Below are 25,399 nucleotides of genomic sequence, written 5' to 3'. Positions count from 1 at the left end.
GCATCAGGCTATTATTCTGACCAGAGACACAATTTAGACAAACTCAGTGGCCTCGTGGTTAGAGTGTCCGCCCTGAGATCGGTAGGTTGTGAGTTCAAACCCCGGCCGAGTCATACCAAAGACTATAAACATGGGACCCATTACCTCCCTGCTTGGCACTCAGCATCAAGGGTTGGAATTGGGGGTTAAATCACTAAAAATGATTCCCGGGCGCAGCTACCACTGCTGCCCACTGCTCCCCTCATCTCTCAGGGGGTGAACAAGGGGATGGGTCAAATGCAGAGGACAAATTTGTGGTGCAACTAATACTCAGGAGCGACTTATGTGTGAAATTATTAACACATTAGCGTAAAATATCAAATAATATTATTTTGCTCAGTCACGTAAGAGACAAGACGTATAAGATTTCATGGGATTTAGCGATTAGGAGTGACAGAGTGTTTGGTAAATGTATAGCATGTTCTATATGTTATAGTTATTTGAATTACTCTTACCATAATATGTTACGTTAACATACCAGGCACATTCTCAGTTGGTTATGTATGCCTCATTTAACGTACACTTATTCAGCCTGTTGTTCACTATTCTTTATTTATTTTAAATTGCCTTTCAAATGTCTATTCTTGGTGTTGGGTTTTATCCAATACATTTCCCCCAAAAATGTGACTTATACTCCAGTGCAAGTTATATAGATTTTTCTCCTTCTTTATTATGCATTTTCGGCCGGTGCGACTTATACTCCGGAGCGACTTATATTCCGAAAAATACGGTATTACATTTTTGGTTACGGGTCCAAGTTGAGTTGAAAGTCTTTTACACTGTAAGAACCACACTTTTTATTTGCTCTACTATAGATGCAGCATACATGTATGTGTACAAACCTCGATAAAAGTGTCCCTTTGCCATTTATAACTGTATTTCACTACTTTGAATAGCATGTATGTTTAACATATACAGTGTACTAAGGTTGTGCCATCTTGGCACACCCCTGGTATACTGTACCTGGAAATTGATACCGGTACTCAACCGTACCAATTTCCTGTACTTTTGTGTGTATTAATAAATGTTAAATATTTCATAATACAATATTTTTTTCAATATTGCATTTAAAAATAAGATGACTATGATGAATGGGCAGTCTAGTTGTCATGTTTAATCGGTAGCATGTATATGGCTAAGTCAATGTAAATTAGCATAAAGCTAGCACATTTTGGAAAACTGGAGCCATAGTCTACATTTGAGTGTTTTCTATCAGGCATTTTTGCTTTGTTGACCTGATGTTGACATTCTTAATTATTTTCTATTACCCCCCTCATGCCCAAAAAGAAGAAAACATTTTGCGGCCCCTACTCTGCATCTCACGGCGCCCACCCAGGAGGGCCTGCCACACTATTTGAGAAAAACTGACCTAGAGGCAGTTTGGCTGAGTCTGCTCTGAGTGCCTCTTGAGTATTTGTTTCCCGGCCAAGTGTTTAAACCAGTGTTCAGTCTTCAACAAAGGTATCGAAATGTGGAACCCATCCTTATTAGATGGAATGATCCCATGATAAAAAGATGCACTTATTACATAAAGGGCTTGATCAAGTACAAAAGTGGATTTTGAGGGGGGAAAAAATTAGAAAAAGGACTTCTTTTAACCAAAATTCTCTGCCGTTTTTACATAATGTGTTGCAATAGAAAATAAAAGTTAAAGTATGAGCAATAATAAAATGGGCTGCTTGCAGCATGTGAATGGGCGCTTGCATTGCAGCAGGCCCATAATAAGATCTACTGATACTGCATGTACAATTGAAAAGTGGTGCAGAACGCCCAATTTAAATTAGTTTTTTTGCGCGTACTGCTGGCATTGTGTGTCCTCTACATTTATGTTACTATGCTCTCTAACCAATGTGCGATGTTGTTAGACTAACAGTAAACATCTATACTATGTAAAACATTTTCCCCATTATAGAATGACAATCTATAGACAACAGAAACTATATTAACCTCTTAAGGCCCAAGCTGTTTGTTTACATTTTTTTATTTCTCTTTGCTATTTGGGCTTATTGGACCCTAATTAGAATAACAACTAAAAATCATCTTTTTATATGATGTACTTAGTCCATAAGTAACAAACGTGTACTTCATATGTAGTGACATGCTAATTTTTATTTTTACACTTTTTTTTTCCAAATTCCATTGTATGTTATACTCTTCTGACACCACCAGATAGCAGTATAAGTGTCCATATGTCAGCATAAGACCCCAATTCAGTAGTGTACACAATTTTGGAAATAAGAGCTAAAAGGTGCTGTCCACGCATGTGGCCACTAAGGCCTTTAGAGGTTAAGCGTCCTGGTATGCTCTGCCAGCAGGTGGTGGACCATCATAGCACCGCAGCGCATTCATACGCCTAGAATGATCAAATGCAAGAAAATACACATTGAAAATATATAAATACGATTAACCCATTTTGTTCATAGTTAACTCAAAAGTATTGCGATTAATCACAGACAGATACAATTTTTCATAATTAATAAGTGTATACCATAGACAAATATTTTTTAGGTTTTACAAGTTTTGCACATTAGTTCCACAAAATGTGGATTGTGACGATCATGGTTTGATTCTCAAAGACGTTTGGTAATGTATACATTTGTATGAATAAATACTTTTGATATTCCATACATTACGTGTTGTACATGTAATGGTATTCTTATTGCTGCATAACATTGTATTGACCTTCTCTATTTATCAATCAAATGTAATATTCAGCATTAAAGATGTCCGATAATATCGGCCTAAATGCGTTAAAATGTAATATCGGAAATTATCGGTATCGTTTTTTTTATTATCGGTATCGTTTTTATTTTTTTATTTATTTTTTTATTAAATCAACATAAAAAACACAAGATAAACTTACAATTAGTGCACCAACCCCAAAAAACTTCCTCCCCTATTTACACTCATTCACACAAAAGGGTTGTTTCTTTCTGTTATTAATATTCTGGTTCCTACATTATATATCAATATATATCAATACAGTCTGCAAGGGATACAGTCCGTAAGCACACATGATTGTGCGTGCTGCTGGTCCACTAATAGTACTAACCTTTAACAGTTAATTTTACTAATTTTCATTCATTACTAATTTCAATGTAACTGTTTTTATATTGTTTTACTTTCTTTTTTATTCAAGAAAATGTTTTTAATTTATTTATCTTATTTTATTTTATTAATTTTTTTAAAAAGTACCTTATCTTCACCATACCTGGTTGTCCAAATTAGGCATAATAATGTGTTAATTCCACAACTGTATATATCGGTTGATATCGGCATCGGTTGATATCGGTATCGGTAATTAAAGACTTGGACAATATCGGAATATCGGATATCGGCAAAGAGCCATTATCGGACATCCCTATTCAGCATGCTAAACATTCTGTAATTGAGGACTATCAACCAGAAAATATTATAAAATAATATACACAATATTTCAGCCTGCCAGAAAATGTCCCCTCTTACATATACTGATGTACTAGCATTTATTCAGGTAGAAATATCACAGATTACATTACAAAACATCTTTGACATTAAAAGCATGATCGTAATATAAGACATTTTTCATTTCGGTTGGTGTAGTTTGACTGGAAGTAACGCATAGCGCTTTTCCTTTCCTGCTAAACACCGACATTTATTTAATAATACCACCTTAACATTTGACAACCAAACAATTACACAAGGCGACTCAGTAAAAAATCTGGTTATTATCTTCGACCCAACTCTCTCGTTTGAGTCACACATTAAGAGTGTTACTAAAACGGCCTTCTTTCATCTCCGTAATATCGCTAAAATGTGTTCTATTTGATCCACTGGCGACGCTGAGATCATTATTCATGCGTTCGTTACGTCTCGTCTCGACTACTGTAACGTATTATTTTTGGGTCTCCCTATGTCTAGCATTAAAAGATTACAGTTGGTACAAAATGCGGCTGCTAGACTTTTGACAAGAACAAGAAAGTTTGATCATATTACGCCTATACTGGCTCACCTGCACTGGCTTCCTGTGCACTTAAGATGTGACTTTAAGGTTTTACTCCATCCTATCTTGCCGATTGTATTGTACCATATGTCCCGGCAAGAAATCTGCGTTCAAAGAACTCCGGCTTATTAGTGATTCCCAGAGCCCAAAAAAAGTCTGCAGGCTATAGAGCGTTTTCTATTCGGGCTCCAGTACTGTGGAATGCCCTCCCGGTAACAGTTAGAGATTCTACCTCAGTAGAAGCATTTAAGTCCCATCTTAAAACTCATTTGTATACTCTAGCCTTTAAATAGCCCCCCTTTTTAGACCAGTTGATCTGCCATTTCTTTTCTTTTCTCCTTTGCTCCCCTCTCCCTTGTGGAGGGGGAGACACACAGGTCCGGTGGCCATGGATGAAGTGCTGGCTGTCCAGAGTCGGGACCCGGGGTGGACCGCTCGCCTGTGCATCGATTGGGAACATCTCTGCGCTGCTGACCCGTCTCCGCTCGGGATGGTTTCCTGCTGGCCCCACTATGGACTGGACTCTTACTATTATGTTGGATCCACTATGGACTGGACTCTCACAATATTATGTCAGACCCACTCGACATCCATTGCATTCGGTCTCCCCTAGAGGGAGAGGGTTACCCACATATGCGGTCCTCTCCAAGGTTTCTTATAGTCATTCACATCGACGTCCCACTGGAGTGAGTTTTTCCTTGCCCTTATGTGGGCTCTGTACCGAGGATGTCGTTTTGGCTTGTGCAGCCTTTTGAGACACTTGTGATTTAGGGCTATATAAATAAACATTGATTGATTGATTGATTTTATTTTGAAGCCGGAAGTGTGTGATTGGTTTGACAAGAGACAGATAAAAAAAGTCCCTCTCAACTTCATGCCTACGGTCTTTTATTTTTCCTGAGTTTGTATCCCATCTTACTAAACCATTTCCAGTAACAATCTTCATTACATGTTATCAATGCACTAAACTGTAATCTAAACATGGAAGTGAAGCTCCATCCCACTGAATTCAAGCGCGCCAGCAGGCATTTGCTGCAGTGATGACGGCTCACGGCGACTGTGGATAAAAGTAGTTTATTTTGTCGGTAGAATGACTTGCCATGGCATTGGACCTGGACTTTCCACAATGTATCCTTTTCTTTGTCCATTTCTACCTGCAGCTCAACAGTAATTGAATGCATCTACAATTAGCCACGCAACTGAGTGGACTGAGGTTCAAACAGAACGCGTGCATGCTAGTCACGGGCCAAAATAATTAGCGCCGTTAAAGGAAATGATAGTTAACACGTTATCATCGAGATAACTTTGACAGCCCAAGTTTTACCATATAGAATATAATTTGTAATATTATATCTCCTAAATAAAAACCGAAAGGCATAAAAAAAAAACACCAGCAGGCACCAGCTTCTGTTAAACACATATATACACACATAAACTATAAAACGACATTTAAGTCCCATCTTAAGACTCATTTGTATACTCTAGCCTTTAAATAGACTCCCCTTTTAGACCAGTTGATCTGCCGTTTCTTTTCTTTTCTACTCTGCCCCCCTCTCCCTCGTGGAGGGGGGTGGGGGGGGCACAGGTTCGGTGGCCACGGATGAAGTTCTAGCTGTCCAGAGTCGGGACCCGGGGTGGACCGCTCGTCTGTGCATCGGTTGGGGACATCTCTGCGCTGCTGACCTGTCACCGCTCGGGATGGTCTCCCACTGGCCCCACTATGGACTGGACTCTCACTATTATGTTAGATCCACTATGGACTGGACTCTCACAATATTATGCTGGATCCACTCGACGTCCATTGCACCGGTCGCCCTAGGGAGGGGTCTCCAAGGTTTCCCATTGTCCCATTGGGTTGAGTTTTTCCTTGCCCTGATGTGGGATTTGAACCGAGGATGTCGTTGTGGCTTGTGCAGCTCTTTGAGACACTTGTCATTTAGGGCTATATAAATAAACATTTATATAGCCCTATCAATTGATTGATATTGCTGAATAGACAATATGTCTGATATGAATTTAATGCATTTATCGGCTGATAATATCGGCAAGCCGATATTATCAGCCGATAAATGCGTTAAAATATAATATCGGAAATTATCGGTATCGGGTTTTTTTTATCGGTATCGTTTTTTTTGTTTTTTTTATTAACTCAACATAAAAAACACAAGATACACTTACAATTACTACACCAACCCAAAAAACCTCCCTCAACCCAAAAAACCTCCCTCCCCCATTTACACTCATTCACACAAAATTATTGTTTCTTTCTGTTATGATCAATCAATCAATCAATGTTTATTTATATAGCCCTAAATCACAAGTGTCTCAAAGGGCTGCACAAGCCACAACGACATCCTCGGTACAGAGCCCACATAAGGGCAAGGAAAAACTCACCCCAGTGGGACGTCGATGTGAATGACTATGAGAAACCTTGGAGAGGACCGCATATGTGGGTAACCCCCCCCCCCCTTTAGGGGAGACCGAATGCAATGGATGTCGAGTGGGTCTGACATAATATTGTGAGAGTCCAGTCCATAGTGGATCCAACATAATAGTAAGAGTCCAGTCCATAGTGGGGTCAGCAGGAAACCATCCCGAGCGGAGACGGGTCAGCAGCGCAGAGATGTTCCCAACCGATGCACAGGTTATTAATATTCTGGTTCCTACATTATATATCAATATATATCAATACAGTCTGCAAGGGATACAGTCTGTAAGCACACATGATTGTGCGTGCTGCTGGTCCACTAATAGTACTAACCTTTAACAGTTTATTTTACTCATTTTCATTAATTACTAGTTTCTATGTAACTGTTTTTATATTGATTTACTTTCTTTTTTATTCAAGAAAATGTTTTTAATTTATTTATTTTATTTATTTTATTTTTTTTTTAAAGTACCTTATCTTCACCATACCTGGTTGTCCAAATTAGGCATAATAATCTGTTAATTCCACGACTGCATATATTGGTTGATATTGGTATCGGTAATTAAAGAGTTGGACAATATCGGAATATTGGATATCGGCAAAAAGCCATTATCGGACATTCTTATCTGATACTTTTTATTTCTAACAGTCCATATATGTTAACAAGCATACATAAGATAGAGCATTGTCTGTCTTTGCAGCACAGGACCTGTTTTCTCAAGGCCGTGTCTGCAACTGCCAATTTACACATACTTTTCAGACGTACTAATCAATAGACATAAAATAGCGCCCACAGAACAGTGATCAGTCTTAATAAATCACACTACATGTGCTGAATGATTATATTTGCATTTTCTCCTCCCAGTATCGTGGGTGTTTTGATAAACAGCATATATTCTGCATATACACTCTAAATGAATTGTGTTCTTGTTCTGCTCACCGACACAATCCTCTGCACACAAGTTTAGTAGATCAGTTATGTGTGTGCTATCAAGTTTGCACGTGTTTCAGTACAAGCAAACCTTTAGTAGATCAGGTCCTTAATCTACTCATGGCAGCATAGGAGAACGTTATGTATGTTTCACTTTTGCATCACATTGCACATAACTGTGGTGCATTCAAAAAGATTCTTGATTCAAGTTAGAATCAGAGACGTCATCACTTTTTAAAGAAACAGGGAGGCTAAACCCCCAGAGAGGCACTAATAATAATAATATAATAATGCTGTATTATTTAGATTCATATTATTCACTGATGATAATCCTATGTGAATCAGCTAATCTATACCTTGCTCTCTTAAACAGGGCAGGAATTTCACGACGGCCATGGCTCTCGTTGCCCCTCTATTTGTCCTCGGTATTTATTTCAAGTGACAATAAGAAGATGATATGACTGACAGCAAATATACTTTGTGTAGGACATCATGTGCACTGTACATTACCATGCGGTAGATCATCCGCTCTCAATATACGATCTTTGGTCATGCACAGCCCACTCCTTATGATTGTCTTATTCTGCAAGGTTGGAACAACAGCTAACATTTAGAGTTGTATTACTACAGCGTACGGAGGTAGGATACACATTTAAAAACATAATGTGAAAAGGACACTGCAACGATGGAAAGGAAAGCTTGAACAATGTTCACTCTTATTTTGTTGACACAAGGTTTTATTTTGTGGTGTGTGGCACCACAAGGGACCATACTTGCCAACCCTCCCGATTTTCCTGGGAGACTCCCAAATTTCAGTGCCCCTCCCGAAAATCTCCCGGGGCAACCATTCTCCCGAATTTCTCCCGATTTTCACCCGGACAACATTATTGGGGGCGTGCCTTAAAGGCACTACCTTTAGCGTCCTCTCTCACCTGAAAAGGAGACTATTATATATGTCTCCGTTATCCATAGGTTTAACTACAACCCATAAAGTAGGCAGGCACGGAGCTATTTCTCAGCGTGTGTTTATTCCAGCCAGCCCGTTAATACACTGACACACAACATCCGGATTCCCATCATAGTAATGTCCAAAAACATAACCGAGACGAAGCAGAAGAACGAAGAAGAGACATACCGACGACGAGTAAGAAGAAGAAGTACGCTTGCAAGTTCCAAAATGATTGGAAAAAATATCATCCAGGACAGCTCGAAGGGGGAAGGGGTATGCTGCCTGCACATTTTGTAGATCAGACTTCTCCATTGAACACGGTGGCCGAACAGATATACTTATTTATATATATATATATATATATATATATATATATATATATAAGAAATACTTGAAAATATATACACCACCCGCTAAATGCCCCCCCCACACACCTCAACACCCCGCCATCTCCCGAATTCGGAGGTCTCAAGGTTGGCAAGTATGCAAGGGACAGGGAAACTAATATGAAATATCAGTCAGACTTTACAAGGCCTTTAGCTGTCATGTGCATGTGTTAAAGAAACACTTCCTAATTGTCTGAATGGCTGTAGAGGTGTGGTGACTTCAGGTCACTTATTTTAGTAGTCTATAATGTTATCAGTGTATTGGCACACTAATAAGATTTGATAGTGTTTACTTCAAGATATAATGCTGACAGGTTCAGTTGGTTTAGGGGAAAATTGGGAGCAACACAGTGTTATATTACGTTACTTGATTTTTAACATTTGTTTGAAGGCAACCTATGATGATTATCGTATTTTCTGACTTAAATAACAACAACAAAGCAAGCATCAAATAATAAGGTTCATGCATTTGGGTGTAAGCTTGCACGCCAATATGGATGCCTCTTCTGGTGGGGTTTTGCAATCTGGCAACGTTGTGTTGTCACCACAAGGTGGACATAATTATTTGGGCAATAAGTAAAGCTATCAGTCAGAGGGGAAGAAGCGATGTATGAAGCCAGCTGAAACACAAGAAAAGATAAAGTATAATTAGGTATAAAGTATAATTTTCATCTAAATATGGCATGCGCGTAATAACACAGACATCCAACATGGAGTGAGTGACATGACTGCTGCTAAAAGCAGCTTTAAGTCTGAATTGTTCGACAAGTGTGCAGGTGTACCTACTGTAATGTTGTGACAGGGTGATTCTATATGTATATGACAGGGCTATTTAAGTACACGATGAAGAGGGCCACAGTTTCAAGAGCCCAAGGGCTGTTTTGTCAGAAAGTGCCTCCGCAGGTTATATTTCTTTGAGACTGTGTTTACTTTATTGCAAAGTAAACACATCGGCTTTCACACTGCACTGTCAATAAATTAAATACTCTGCCCTCGCTACTCGTTTACAGCGTGTGCAGCTAGTTAACAGTATGAAGAAAAAGAAACTCCAGGTTTTGTTGAGCATTGATGTTCCTTCTTTTGAATTATTTTCCTTAATTAGTTTTATTTCTTTACACTTCTTCCTTCATTTAAGTTAGTAAGACTGCTAATGTAAACATAAAATAAACATAACAAAAGTATAACGCCCATTGTGTATTCTACATAAATAAAATATAATATATATGCACACAATAATCTACAAATGTTCACACAAAAATTACACAGGATTCACACGCCAAACATTGTATGTGACTTATTACAATTGGGGTTGTCACCCTCTACTGGTTAAATTTAGCACGACATGTATTAAACGAGGTTTGATTGTTAATGTCAGACAAATAAAACGACCACAAATACAAAAGACATCACAATATAAGCAATTTCAATACAAAACAAACTGAATATCTTTATGCGCAAATATTATCTACTTACAAATATTTGATCAAGTTTCGTGGTGAAGCTTACACGCTGGGATTTCTACCATGTTTGCTGCTTATCTGGATCAATGTGTCCGTCGCTTAAAAGGTCTGCCAGCATACTTGCCAACCCCCCCGAATTTTCCGGGAGACTCCCGAATTTCAGTGCCTCTCCCGAAAATCTCCCGGGACAACCATACTCTCGAATTTCTCCCGATTTCCAGCCGGACAACTATATTGGGGGCGTGCCTTAAAGGCACTGCCTTTAGCATTATCTCTCACCTGAAAAGGAGACTATTATATATGTCTCCGTTATCCATAGGTTTATCAATAACCCATAAAGTAGGCAGGCACGGAGCTATTTCTCAGCGTGTGTTTATTCCAGCCGGCACGTTAATACACTGACACACAACATCCGGATTCCCATCATGCATTGCTTCAAAACTACGGCAAGTAGTAATGTCCGAAATTTACAGCCGGACAAACAATATTGGGGCGTGCCTTAAAGGCACTGTCTTTAGCGTCGTCTCTCACCTGAAAAGGAGACTATTATATATGTCTCCGTTATCCATAGGTTTATCTATAACCCATAACATGGTGGCCGAATGGATATAGTCATTCATGAACGGTCAGAGAAGCACAAGGCAACGCAGAATTCAGAGATCGCTCGCCAATACTCAAATGGAAGAACAAAGGCTACTCAAATAGTTAAAGGTAAGTGTTATTTTTTTTTTTAAGTAAGCAGCAAGTACAGTACAGTTAGTAGAACAACTGTGTTTTCATTACTGTGTACTGTACTATATATATATATATATATATATATATATATATATATATATATATATATATAAATATACACGTATATATATATATATATATATATATATATAAGAAATACTTTAATTTCAGTGAATTATAGCTATAAATATACTCCTCCCCCCTTAACCCCTCCCCCCGGCCACACCCCCCACCCCCCAATCTCCCGAATTCGGAGGTCTCAAGGTTGGCAAGTACGTCTGCCAGAAAACAACGAATCGAGCACTTGCTTGTGGTAGAACATTCATACTTTGTTGTCCAGTCGTTGTTAAAAGATCGATTTTCGCAATTTTTGATTTAGATTTTTTTTTAGGGTTGAATGAGTAGTCTTCTTCTACTGACCTCACTGCTGCTTCATTGTGACACATATGCCTCGCTGTGGCCCCTTATGATTTGGCGGAAGGACTGCATACATGATCAACCCTAGTTTTGATGGTTTCATCAAGCCTATTTGGGTGATGTTCGGTGAGCCAAATGAAATTTTTTGGCAGGCCGTCAGTTGAATAGGCCTGGTTTATGAAGTTTATTTTCGACCATGTCTCGAAAAAGATAACAGCAACATTTTTTTCCAGATATTTATTTAACAGTGTACATTTTAAAAAGTTTTCATTTCATTTGCAATCTGGGAACACCTCCACTAATGAATATCTTGCAAAACACTGGTTGTATAGGTGATTTTGGGGCTAAATCTACACATAATTTACACCAACTCTTATCCATTACATATTTACATATTACATATGTACATTACATATAGATTACATTACATATATACTACAAGGAAGTGTTTTAAATGTAGATTAAAATCACCAAAAGTCTAACCTGACTCTCGCCAGATCCTTGTAGTTCGCTGCCCATAGCAAAGCAAAATTGAAGATGATATCTCATGTATGTCTTATATACATCTCCTAGACATAAAAGAGCACGAATCGAGACCAAAGTAGTTTTCTCATTCTTCTCAGATGTATCTCGTGAGAAATAAGGCTCCCAGTGAGCACTGTGAGAGATCTCAAAGTTGTCTAACAGTTATCTCTTTTCCCTATTTCAACTAAGAGCAAAATGAGAGATGAATGAGCTGGTCTCCAATATGTCTCAGTGAGAGATATACATGGTTTTGTTTCTCACTACTCACTGTTTGAGTTCTCAGATGTCTCTTTTCTATTTCGGCAAAAAGAAAATTGATGAGTATTGGTTTCAATATGTCTCAATGATGTCTCAGTGAGAGATATACTTGGTTTTGTCTCTCACTGCTCACCATTTGAGTTGTCAGATATGCCTCTTTTCTATCTTAGGAAAAATAAATTAAAAATACATTTTAATTGGCACAATTTAATTATACCTCAATCACACTCCAGTTTATCTCATGCCAATATTTGGAGTAAATAATTAATTCAGGCAATATGGATATATGGTCTGTAATCTATATGGTTTAATGCATAATGTTCTACTTAATTTGTTGATTTCTTATACACACGCCATGTGCAGTAACTCAGTGACTACAATTGTGAGATTTAAAACTGAACCCAAACAATACTGTTATGATCACAAGACACTTTTTAAGACCTTTTAACATTAGTGAACTTTCTCGAGCAGTGATTCTCAAACTCTTTTCACAAAGTACCACTTCAGAAAACCTTTGGCTCTCCAACCACCATGATAAGGACTAATATTAAAATACAGTAGCGTAGTAGGCCTAAATATTCATTAAAAAAGACAGTGGTTTTATTTAACAAGTACATTTTAATATATTGGCCACTGAAATATTACAGACAATGCAAAAACTTAATCAACAATGATACTCCATATACAGTACATTTTTACAGACTTTTACAGCATCCACGGCAACATCTCATCGGTGTGTATTTTCAGAGCATTTATAACAATGATCAAATATTTGATTTGTGACTTCTTAGGCCAGTTGAGTTCTTAATTAGTTAAAACTTTTCAAGTGTGTTTGGGAAATAAACTGAAAACACAATGCCAGGCACAGATGTGAAGCAAAGGAAAACAACTTTACCCAATATGTCATCCAATCATACTACTGTACTTACTGGCAGAGGTTTCCAATAGGGAAATAACATGACTTCATGTACCATTTGTTACACTATCTTGCAGCAAAGAAAACCCTGCATGTTTGAATTCACGAAGGAGGGCCCATTTGGCACATGATTGTGCTATGATAAAGAAGAAATCAATCTGTCCATACTTTGTTTGTCCGTCATTTGAAAAAAAAACTGTAAAATTGTTTCTACTATTACCTTTACCATAGTGTTTTGATGTGAGATAATTTCTCTTAACTTGTGCCCTGTGAAAGATGCTTACTGTTCCAGAATTGATGCAGTGACCAGCATGTATTTGCAATGCAGAGAGGTGAACTGTGTCCAATAGAAGTTCACTAGGTGCTCCATATAGTTTAATCCTAGACAAATATTTGTTTTCCTGACAGAAACTATCATCTTTAGTCATATGTCTGTAAAATTCAGCTATGACATTCCCTGGTTTAATAGTTTGTGAAATAACAGGAATAGACTGCACAAGTTTGACTACATTTACCATCTGCATAGGTATATTTTGAGTACCATGTATGAGCCTTAACAAATATCAATTTTTGTCTTCATCGGTGTTCCAAGTGAGATGTTTTTAGGGTCACTAAGAGGACCACCCCTATCGACAAGCTGTTTGTAAACTTCTGCATCATATATATCTTCAATGTTGTTAGCATCTGCCTTCTTTCTGCTTAATCTGAAGTTAAGCTTCTCCTGAAAACCTGGCTTGAGGAACAATGACCTTATGTGAGCCTTAATTGGAACCTCTATAAAGGATGAAGATCTTTCTTCTGACACACTGGTCCCACAAGACAGACATTTTATTTGTTTACTTTCTAATTGCCCAGAACAATTACTGCAGTATTTATGTAATAAAATAGGCGATGATGCAGAGCAGGATAAAAGAAAGTTTTTGAACTTCTGCACACTGTTTAAGCAGTCTGCATTCAGACTATCGGGACAAAGCAGCTTGAACATTTTCAGCAAATCGATTATAGGGCCTTATCAGTGACTTTATGACAGTTTTCATAAGCCCTGATGATCAGAAGGCACTCTGCCACGGTTACTGATGCATTGTCATATAATGGTTTGTCTGTTGTGTCCTTGATATTTGACTCTTCTGCACACTCCTCACTCAAACTATCTTCAAATCCTTCATTAAACATATGTCCGTCATTGTACATCCAATCCCCCATATCAGGGAGATATTCCTCAAATGATTGAGATGGATCATACTCAGCATCGACATGTAGTTCAGTTGTTAGGCCATCAGGAGGATCTATGAGGGCTGATCTGGAAAATGGTTTTCCATTGTCTTTGATAGAGTCAAAAGTAGAAATATTTTCATGTGCTGAAATTAAAATAGAATAAAAATCATTAAAGGTTTTTTATAACATTTTGTCACAAGGCAAAACGTATAACATCTCAGCATATCGCTCACATTCTTACACTCAAAAGTTTGGCATATTTTAGCAGGATATGCTTTGTGACAAAATTCACAGCAAAACATTAGTTAGACACAGAAGACGGTGGGTGTACTTGGCGGGTAGGGAGAGGTTTGATGTTCCAGAGTGGTACATCCTGCATGGACACCTGGAAGTTGGATGTGTTCCATATGAAGAGCAGTGTTTTGGGCTCCTTCTGTTCCCCTGCTGCTACCTTCTGACACAAAGAAGAGGAACCAAAAAACTCTAAAAATTAAAATAATTAAAAGAAAAGAAGAAAATTGCGAAACAAGAAGCAAGTTGACATAAATTGAACACATTATACAAATCTAGCTAATGGAATGCATTTACTTTTTTCCCGCATCTTGATCGCATTGTAGTTCATGTTTACGTATCTTCTGTGTTTGTGGTAACACATAATCCCCAGTATTAAATGTAACTCATCACAATACAACACGCACTATAAAAAGAAAGTGTGGAACTTCAGTGATAAACAATGCCAATGATTAGTAAATACACAGCAGCAAACCAAACCTATGAGAAAGGATCTTGACGAGGGATGCAACATTATTGTAAATATTGCATTATTTTGGTTTCAAAATTCTCACAATAATGCCGTGATGTGTGACGCTATCAAACGAGAACTCCCGTCAGTGTGTTTTTTTCTGACAATATTAAGTGGGCTGATCTGAGAAGTAAACTCGATCTCCCATGACAACCCGCGCAGTGTGGGACAACAAAGTTCAAACAGGGGACATTATATAGGGGCGAAAAAGAGGAACTGTGCAGGAGTGACGGGAACGTTTGTGCTTCGTAGCTCGGAGGAATTGTTGCTGTGAAATATTTCTGTGCCTATAACTGCTGTGTTAGATTAAACTAAAATATGTGTGTTACTTGAAATTCTGGATTATTTTGCACCATTCCTTTGCACTTAAAATACCTGTTTATAATAATAAATAGGACTACAACATATGAACATTATGTTTGTATTCAATTACAGTAAGTGTGTTTATCCTAAACATTCCTGCCACTTCATTTAACACACGTTGACATGTTTGTAACAATATCTTACCGTGGCTTTAACACTGTGACGATATAATACCATGACATTTTGATATTGTTACATCCCTAATCATGACTTGATGTTACCTACCAGCCTTAACTTGAAGATGAAAGGTTCAAAGAAGATTAATTACACATGCTGAGATAACTCATATTTCAAGTTTCATTCTTCATATATGTGCTACTGTAATCAGGGTAAAAGAAAGCAATATTTCCATGCTTGTTCCTGACAAACTGTGGACAGCTTTTTATCCATCTATCTGGTCTGTAAATCTCAATCAGAACTAATTCACACAAACAAAGAACACGCATATACATATAACTTACTTAGACATTGCTCATCAGTCTCCACATTCACATTGGTGGCTGCAGGAAGAAAAATAAAGTATCACATATTATATCTGCTGCCAGTTTAATGCACCACCACTATGCCAGTCTACTCACCAATTGTACAGTCCTTCTTGATCGTTTATTTGAGTCGACTTCTTTACCGGTTCTTCTCCATCGTTTTGCAGGTTTTCGTTTTGTCATTTTGACACTCCAATACTATGTAAATACTGACAAAGGTTGCTGGAATACACAGTGGAACTTCTTGTAAATGTAAAACTCTATATTATGTTGAAGCAGTGTATGTTCAGTAATTTATATTGTTCCACTTCCAATGTTCTCTGTACATTTATGTCTATCATTGTTATTTCACTATGGGATGTATAAAGTGTATCTTATCACTTGCGATGCCTCGGTGGAGGTAAGTATCATAGCTTCGAGCAATGTGGTTGCGCCGTTGAATGCGGCATTTATAGCTCTATTTTCGTAACACAGTGACGTTACATTAGTTTGAATAATAACTCGTGTGTGTTAAAGTAATTTAAATACCAAAACAAAAACAATAAATGGTATTACTTACTTTCAGTCGTTATTCCTTCGATGCTGAATTGTTTCCTCCAATCGATACAAGTCACATTCGCCCACTAAATGCGCATGCGTGTTTTCCAGGAAGAGCAAAAATGATTGGACAGATTCATGGGGCGCCGTGCCAAATCTCGCGAGAATGTTGATGAGACAGATCCACATCTCAAAATGTAGATAAAGTTGATTTTCTCCTTATATGTCCATCTGAAAATAGCCATTTTTGGCTATGTGTAACTTTCAAAGGAAGACAATTCAGAAAATTCACGCCTTCTATCAGACAGCGGCGGACATGACGCGTTGTTTGCCATCAACGTCAGAAGAAGAAGAAGCGGGAAAACAGTAGGTGGCGTAACATTTTAACGTTGTGTGCGCCGACCTCGAACGAAAACGAGGAAGAAGAAGAAAGAGAAGAAGAAGCGGGAACGTTTTTGGAAACGACAACCGCAACGCTTGTGACAGAAGACTTGGAGAGGTAAGTATCCTAATATTTTTTAGTTGGTTAAGCATGTAATGTTGTGAAGTGAAAATATTTAACTGTTGTGACAACGAGTGTTCCTTTGAGAGGTTGCAGTAACGCTAATGGCGTCTGTCCAGCAAGTAATGTTAGTATACATAATGACCTTCACAATTAGATTATACAGTGCATATTAATTTTGGGGTTTGACTTTAAACATTTTTATAATACTGTTGTAGGTAAAGTAACAATCGACAAAGAAGGTCCGGGCTGCATTTTATTGATATGGCTGGCTAGTTGTAATAAATAAGAGATGCCATCCAAAAGTGTTCAATGATTAACAAATGTACCCCGCCATTTTGAAAGCAGCAGTACATTTGCTTACTAGCTGGCACTGGCCAGTATGTATTGTATCACGCTATTGATCATATAAACTGCATATATATTGGAAAATAAAATAGCTATGTGTGTAAAATTTGAAACATTCATTCATTTAAATGAAACTAGCATTATCAGACAGGTCTTGTTAAGACTAGTTAGACTTAGACTTCCTTTTTATTGTCATTCAAATTTGAACTTTACAGTACAAATAGGAACGAAATTGTGTTACATAAGCTAATGGTAGTGCGGGATAAAAAAGCAATAAGGTGCATATATAAATAAATAAATAGGTTACTGTACAGATACATATATTGCACTTTTTCACATGCGTCCACGTTTATGGATGTATGTTATATTGTCTTTTTTATTCCAGCGAGTTAATCCATTTTGGGGGGAGTTGAGGGGATAATTTCATTATGATGCGTTCAAGAGCCTTACGGCCTGAGGGAAGAAGCTGTTACAGAACCTGGAGGTTCTGCTTCGGAGGCTGCGGAACCTCTTACGAGTTACGTAATATAAGAATAATTTTCCTGTGATACATGTTTAAAAAGTTATGATTGTCTTAACCTGGTCAAAATGCACTAATTTATGGTCAACCTCTTCAATACAAAGTCATTGGGGCTCAATATTTTATTCATGACCTTTTTTGTTAAAAATGCCATAACTTTATTAATATGTACCCTATTATAAAAAGGTGCCATCAAGCCCCCCGCACCCCAAAATAGATACGAATTAAACTGTCCGGTTGAGGTTTTTTTTTACTATAGCCAGAACGATCATAAACAATCATTTTGTTTACTTGTTGTACTTGACAGAAGTTAAATATGATTTACCCAAAAAGTTAACATCCATATGAAGTGACCCCATATATGTAAATACTTTCCATTTATATTATAGTTCCATCCATCTATCTATTTTCTACTGCTTTTCCCTTCCGTGTTGTGGGGGGTGCTGGAGCCTATCCCAACTGCGCTAGGGCGGAAGGCGGGGTACACCCTGGACAAGTCAACACAGATCGACAGACTACATTCACACACTCGCGTCAATTTAGTGTTGCCAATCAACCTATCCCCAGTTTGTGATACTTAATGTATTTTTTCATTAACAGGATGGACAAAAAGAAAATGACAACATAAGAGGTTAAGAGTTCCCACAAAGAAAATGAAGGACCTGCATAATTCTCCTCCCCCAAATGAGCAATCTGGTAATTCTCTGTATGTGTGGCAAAGCGGACTACGGTTAAGCCAAATTGCCGTGTTACATGTAGCTAACAAACTGGAAAAAGGACTTTATTAGTTTGTTTAGTATTTAAAGAGCAGCTGAGAATGCCACCTTGGGAAAGTCGCCCCAAGAAGGTTAGTAACAGTACCCTAATTGTAATGAGGCCACACACCTCTAAGACAGCGATGGGCAAGCTCACCCTACTGCATATGCTTTAAAATGCATATAGGGATGGGGAGAGGGAATAATCATAACATTGTTGTCCAAATGAGGTGACAAATACCAGTCCAAATTTTTATACTCAAATAAAAAATGTTAAACACTTTCTCTTTTGCACTCTCTCTTTCAGGGTGTTTGGCCTTCGTCAGATGGGAGGACGGTTATACCGGCAAAATCTTTACTGGAGCAGACATTTTGTCAAGAGATGAAGCTCCTGTGCAGATCTTAGAACAGGAGATTCTGTGTTAGCAAAGTGGTCAGATGGTAAATTTTATAGGGCAACTGTTGAATATATTTCAGGAAAAGTGACGGGGGACTTGTAACAGGCAGCAACACTGTTGGACCACCACCACCACCCTATGGGTAAGATTGACATTTATTACCTCATGCCTATGGGGCTACAAGTTCAAAACTTTTCATCTTTATAAAATCAAATTTGGTGAATTTCCAAACCAAAAAAACAGCATTAACTGAAATAGTATTTTATCTGCCATCAAATAATTGTTTCAGTAAATAGTATGTGAATGACAAATACAAATATTTAATGTATTTCATTGCCAAAACCCCAACATCTGTATCCACTTTGATTTCAGGATTAAAAGTTCTGAACTTGTGGACCCTGAAAACAGTTATTTGCCATCATTTTATTACTTTTTAATCATGGTCAAAATGTTCATAGAGTGTAAATATCCACTCTACAATCTCATGTGTCAAAACTAGGGAGTACAAAAATTAACATTTCATGTCATGGTTACAATTGTTATCACAGTATTGATAAATGTGCTCAAGAAGTACTTGAACACACACTGAAATCTTATAAACAAGTTTTATTGAGGAAAAAAAAATAGTTACACAATATATACTTTCTTAACAGAAGAAATCTACGTTTTTAAACATTCAGTTTCACGTCAAAATATAAATTCTGCATTTTTAAAAATTAAATATAAATTAAAATATATAAAAATATAAATAAAAGTAGTGTAAGGATGGGGGTTGAAGGATGAGTGTCAAAAAACAGATCTAACTTTGCTTTCTTATCAGCAATCGAGCATTAACTAAACACCCGTGGGTTCTCAGAGCAACACACAACACCAGAAATGTGTCCCGTGAAAACCTGTCCGATCCGGAGCTTTCAACAATAACAAAAGTTCCATGGATGAATTAAGTAAACAATATCAAAAAATAGGATCCAAACAAAATTTATGGAACGCTCGCCTCGGCCGCAGGTACTTGCTGTTGCTCTTGCCTAAACGCCACACTGAATTTCAGGACAGGGAAACCAAAACAAGCTTGCTAGTTAGCATAATTAGCATCATCGAGCTAGCTTACTTGTTGTTGATACTGTTACGTGATTGGCTGTTGGCGTATCCCTTCCATTGCTCAGTAAATACTGTTAACTGATTGTCTGTTATAGCATGTCCCTCCCATTGCTCAGTGACACTTCCTGTTTTCTGTTTCTTGGGTTCCCAAAGCGCGAGTGACCTCATGCAGCGAATCTTGCTTGCTCAAATATTTTATCGAACGCATTTAATATTTATATCATTATGTGTCTATTGCGATATATATTTATTGTTTTATTGGCCCAGGGCTATGTAGTATTGATTCTTAAAAAAATATTTTCGGGGCTTGCGTGGGAGCACTACGTGCAGATAGAAATGTTCCTCTTTTTTGTAAATTTTCCTCTTTTGTCAAAGGGTGCTCACATGCCTGTACTTCCTGTGTGAAAGAAAGTAGTTAAGGCGGAAATCTCAATATGCCATAGTTTAAAAACATTTTTTAATCCAAATATAAGTACTGGTTTGACAGTTTATACTTAATTGTACATTTCATAAATAATCCTGAGATATATAAAGTAATAACTTTTTGGTGATAGTCAATGTTATGTATAACTTAATATTGTAAAATCTGTCATAATCTGTTGGCATTGTTGACTAAGTGAGTTGTCTATTTCCTTGCAGTCAAGAAGATTTCATCTTCAGTATTGGTCCAGTTCCTTTGTCTTTGATGTGACATTTTTTTGTTTAGGAGTACTGTACAGAATGATTGTAGATATGGTCAATTTTGGTCATGGTACATTTATTTTCATTATTGGTATCGTCCATCATAGAGTGAGGAGAACAAATCATTTATACACTGCTGATTTTGTAGTTTGAGGTCTGTTACTTTTATTATTATTATTATTATTATTATTATTATCATTATCATTATAGGTACACTTCAATTGTAAGTGATAGAATCCAAAACAAAAATCCATAAAATCACATTGTATGAATTTTTTTAAAAGTAATTAAAGTGCATCTTTTTGCATGATATCCATATTTGATACTTCAAATATACTCCCAAAAGAGGTTTCTAGGTGATCAATTCCATGGAAAAAAAATGCAAATGACCTGAAAACATACAATGTGATTTTTTTGTTTTGTTTTATATTTTGCAGTCTGTTAAATACTTGTTCTCCTCACTGTACATAGACTAAGGTCCACTTTGGCCGCTGGAGGTTAAAATGTGGGTCATTTCAGTAATTTTTTTGTAGTTCAGTATTTCTCATCTCTTTTGACAGGAGAGATGCAGGCAACCCATCTGTCGAGGACACTATCTCATATCGACCGCAGGCAGAAAAATCATGGACGCCGTGTGATGGATGTTGGGAGGAGTTCGAAAAAATCCTGCGAGAAAAGCAACAAATCGAAGAAGTCCTCTTGAAAATAGGCAAGTAATTAATGCTAATTTATTCATGATGTAATTATTTTGTTTACATAAATTTGTGATTTGGCCTTGAACACATTATTTTCTCATTCGGGTATTGTTTGTGCTATTTTTTTCCCTTTCAGATCCGGACCAAGTCAGAGTACTCCAAACTCTGCGACCTCGTTAGTGACAAATACAGCGACGGCCCTCCTCAACAATCGGGCCAGCAGGAGCTCTTTCCTGAGAGCGGCGTATTCATGTCCTCGTTCCGCCTTGCTGCCATGAGTCATGCTTCAAAGCCCAATTGCATGCGTTTATTCCACGCACTTTTTGACCACTTTTTTACAGTTGAGGAGTGTCAAAATGCTGTCGCTTTTGGTCGCCCTGGAAACAAACCTGTAGGAACAGGAAAGCGCATCCTTGACCGGAAAAAAGTTGAAGAAATCCTAAGTAAGTTTTCCCAAACTGAGGGTGTTTTCAGGCCAAAATTGTGTAACAATAATTAAATAGAAGTTCAATACGAGAAAGTTTGATCCCTTATCGATTATAGCACACGAGAAGCATAACTGAATGTTACATAATTACAGTTTGTGATTGGCCAAAAAACTAGCATTGTGATAGTGTTATGTCCATCAACTTGAATTGTGGTTGTGTGTATTAATGTGCAGGGTTTCCACAAGGCATGAAGTCATTAAATGGATTTTGTGTAAATTAAGGCCTTAAATGGCAATAAAAAGCATTAAAAGCGTTGTCCAGAGGCATTTAAAAAATGTAATACAATTGTAGGACATGGCCGATAGTCAATATGTCAAACGGAAAATTTTTTTTTAAAATTTAAATTAATTTAAGAACCTCGAAATTTCTACATCTGTCTGTGTGTGTGTTTATTCTTTTAGCTGAAGCTGCCAAACTGCATACAAGAGGTATTGTAAGGTGGGAACGCGACAAAAGCACTGCCTCAATACGGCACAATGAAACTGCTCTGGGGGCCTAAACTTTTCCATTCTTTGGTCACTGTAGGCGTGTAGTCCTTAACTGGGACATCATGTCAGGATAATGGGGAAGCTGAGCTTTTTTCATACACGACTCGTTTATTTCAATCACCTCCACTTCAACACATATGAGCTAACTTTGCTAACATTAGCAACTGTCGTGACGCAGGCGCCTCAAGTTATGGCTTAGGATGGACAAACAAGGCAATTTTCACAGCAGACCACAACTCTTTTATTCTCTGCCGTTCCCACAATAAATTAATACGAGTTCCTTCAGCTGCTGGATACTTGATACATAACTTGCTATTTACTGTAAACATTTTAAATAACAGAGAGGGTGTAAAATACAATATATTCAATATCGGCAAATTAATATAATTGACATAGCTTTTTCTTAATGCATTTTATTGGCATTTTTCCAAATACCGTTCTGTATTTTTCTAAAATGTTTAAATCGATCATCCATGTCCAAACACATGCATAATTTGCAATCCTAGTATGATGTTCATTTATTATTCTATAAAACCTTTTAACTATTTTAAAACAAATTGTAATTGTAAAATGGTATCCTCCAGTTTGTGGCTATTATAAGACATATTTTCAGAGAATATATATATATTTACAGCATGTTTTAAACAGACACAACTAAAAAAATGGCTTATGGGTATATTATATTGATCATCTGATGCAGAATTGGATGTTTGTTTAGAGGGCTCAAGTGCAGTTCTCCTTTTAAATTTTTTGATGGACGGAACCTTTTAATTGGCCATTCTACGGCCATGCACACAGTCAAAACACTATATGCTACTCCAGAAAAATAAATAAATAAAAATACATTCTCCAATTAAACAGTTTTGTAAGCCAATTCTAATACACGAGAGAGTAACAGTTAATCTAAACTTTTCAACTAATTAACTTGTCTAATGCTTACAACTGTGTGTATACAGATAATTGTAGGCTTTTGACTACGGTATATATAATAACTATATGCAGTCGCACATGGGCATTACATTTTTTTAAGTACCAAAAAAATGGCGTTAAAAAGCATTAAATTAGATTTGCATTATTATTATTATTGCATTGCATAGATTTGATACCTGTAGAAACTCGGATGTGGCAAAATTACGAATGCCTGATTATTATGTTCTTGCCTTACAGCGTATGTCCTGAGATGCGGTACCCTTCCTGATTGGGACAATATTGAGGAGGCCAAGCTCAAGCAAGCTTTGGTAAACAAATGTCGGGCAAGAGCAGGTTTTAAGTAGGCCCTTGTACCTGCCAAGTTCATTCTGGGGTAGGATGTTTCCTTTGTAAACATGTTGATAATTTGGTCTGGGGTTGCGCAGTATATATTGTATAAAAATGCCCTATGATGTAGCTTTTAGTACCACGTTATACTGTGACAATGCATATTGAGCTGTGCTGTGTCTCGCAAATTTGGCACTGATGCAACCTCACTAACAAGCTAGCGGCTAATATCCCTTCACAGTACAAAGCTGTTTCCAAATAAAAAACGGAAATGACGCAGTATGTTAGTAGCTTTTGTAACCAATTTCAAAATGTTTTAATGATCATTTATGTACCAAATGTTATATTGTTATCACAGGAGGCTGTTCTATTGTTTACAACAGTGGTTCTTAATCATAGGGCTGGGGCCCACTGTTTGGCTGCGAATATCCCTTGAGGGCCGCCAATAAATATCTGTTTCTTAGCTGTGGTCCGTCCATATGGGCCGCAATGGTACTCAGTTGTAATACACTTTAGTGTAAGATGACTAATTCAGTGTTTGTATTTGAGTGGGTCCGAGACCCCTCTGTAGTGGAAAAGTTGGTCGGGCCCTGAGGTAAAAAATGTTAAGTATCCTTGGTGTTCAATGTGTGATTATTTTTTATATGTAGACCAGTTCCAAACACCACGGTTACAATTTTATAAATGTATTTCAGTTTTTGCTTGGAATATTTCCAAAATGGAAATTTAGTCATTTACTCACCCTCTTTCTGAGATTAAGTCAGGTGTTTTTTTTAACTACAGTACATGGTTTGCTCAACAAGGAGTTAAAAAAAACTACACCGGACTTTTTCACAACAACAAAGTGAGTACTTAAGGTTAAATTCATTTAGTTTTGTATTTGTTTTATTTTTTGTATATTGTTTTCTATGTTGTTTTAATTATTGTGAATGTCAATATGTACATTATGTATGTACTAATTAACTACATTTAAATTGTTGTATTTAATCTATTTTTATATCTTATATTTTGTATTTGTATATGTGTGTAGCCAAATAAAGTGATACACCGCTCAATATTTGAGTATTTTTTAGTGTTATTTCTAATTAAGTCAGATAACGAATATTTAAATTGCACTCTCAATTTGTTCTCATTATTCTCAAATTTGAGATATGATGGCTTTGTTAAGACATTTAAGAGAAATAATCAAGACATGAAAGAGACATACATAAGATCTCTTTTATTGCTCATACATCTCATTTCTTTCTCTTTAATTCTCCTTCAAAATAAATGAGACATAATTGAGATCAGTGGCATACATATATGAGCTCTCCTCAGTGTATCCCACTTCTCAAATATTGCTCAAATGGTTGTCTCAACTCAACCTCCTTTGTCTCAGTGATGTCTTGTCTCTTTTTAGCTTATTTATTGCTCCTAAGGGTCCCTTAGGAGCAATAAAAGAGAAACAATTGATCACAGAATTAGACAGATATGAGAAGCTCAAAATGGTCTCAAGATACGAGATTAAGCAACAGATGAGCAAGCACATTTTTGCTATGGGTGAGCTCCACACAAGGATCTGGGCTCGAGGGCATTGGAAACTCCTTCAAGATAGCAAAAAATAACGAACCAATCAGGGTCGCCGGGCGGGATTTCAAAGATGTGACGTAGCGCCGAAGCGACTGTTTGATTCAAACAACAATGGTGGCACGCTGCGAGCAGTCGTGTGCTGACATTGATTCTGCTATTGCAACTGTTTTGCGAC

At 37.2% G+C, this 25,399-nt stretch overlaps 2 long non-coding RNA genes across 5 annotated transcripts; one reads left to right on the top strand and one right to left on the bottom strand.

The window, feature by feature from the left end:
* Positions 1 to 12,708: 12,708 nt before the first annotated feature.
* Positions 12,709 to 16,564, bottom strand: LOC133608343 (uncharacterized). Of its 3 annotated transcripts, XR_009815580.2 has the most exons (5): positions 16,448 to 16,564; positions 15,985 to 16,110; positions 15,868 to 15,906; positions 14,573 to 14,695; positions 12,709 to 14,384 (listed from the first exon to the last, which is right to left on the bottom strand). It is a non-coding gene; the product is annotated as an uncharacterized lncRNA (long non-coding RNA). The 3 variants fall into 3 exon arrangements; XR_009815571.2 differs by having other exon boundaries at positions 12,709 to 14,695; positions 16,448 to 16,562; XR_009815576.2 differs by having other exon boundaries at positions 12,709 to 14,695; positions 15,985 to 16,086; positions 16,448 to 16,518.
* A 147-nt stretch (positions 16,565 to 16,711) lies between these two features.
* On the top strand, positions 16,712 to 25,024 carry LOC133608367 (uncharacterized). Of its 2 annotated transcripts, XR_009815586.2 has the most exons (6): positions 16,712 to 16,924; positions 18,396 to 18,491; positions 18,858 to 19,090; positions 21,288 to 21,436; positions 21,559 to 21,865; positions 23,566 to 25,022. It is a non-coding gene; the product is annotated as an uncharacterized lncRNA (long non-coding RNA). The 2 variants fall into 2 exon arrangements; XR_009815585.2 differs by having other exon boundaries at positions 18,396 to 19,090; positions 23,566 to 25,024.
* The last annotated feature ends 375 nt before the right edge of the window (positions 25,025 to 25,399 follow it).

Source organism: Nerophis lumbriciformis, linkage group LG02, assembly GCF_033978685.3.
Source record: "Nerophis lumbriciformis linkage group LG02, RoL_Nlum_v2.1, whole genome shotgun sequence".
Lineage (NCBI taxonomy): Eukaryota > Metazoa > Chordata > Actinopteri > Syngnathiformes > Syngnathidae > Nerophis > Nerophis lumbriciformis.
The sequence above is the reverse complement of the archived record's forward strand: the minus strand, read 5'-3'. Positions and strand labels throughout refer to the sequence as shown.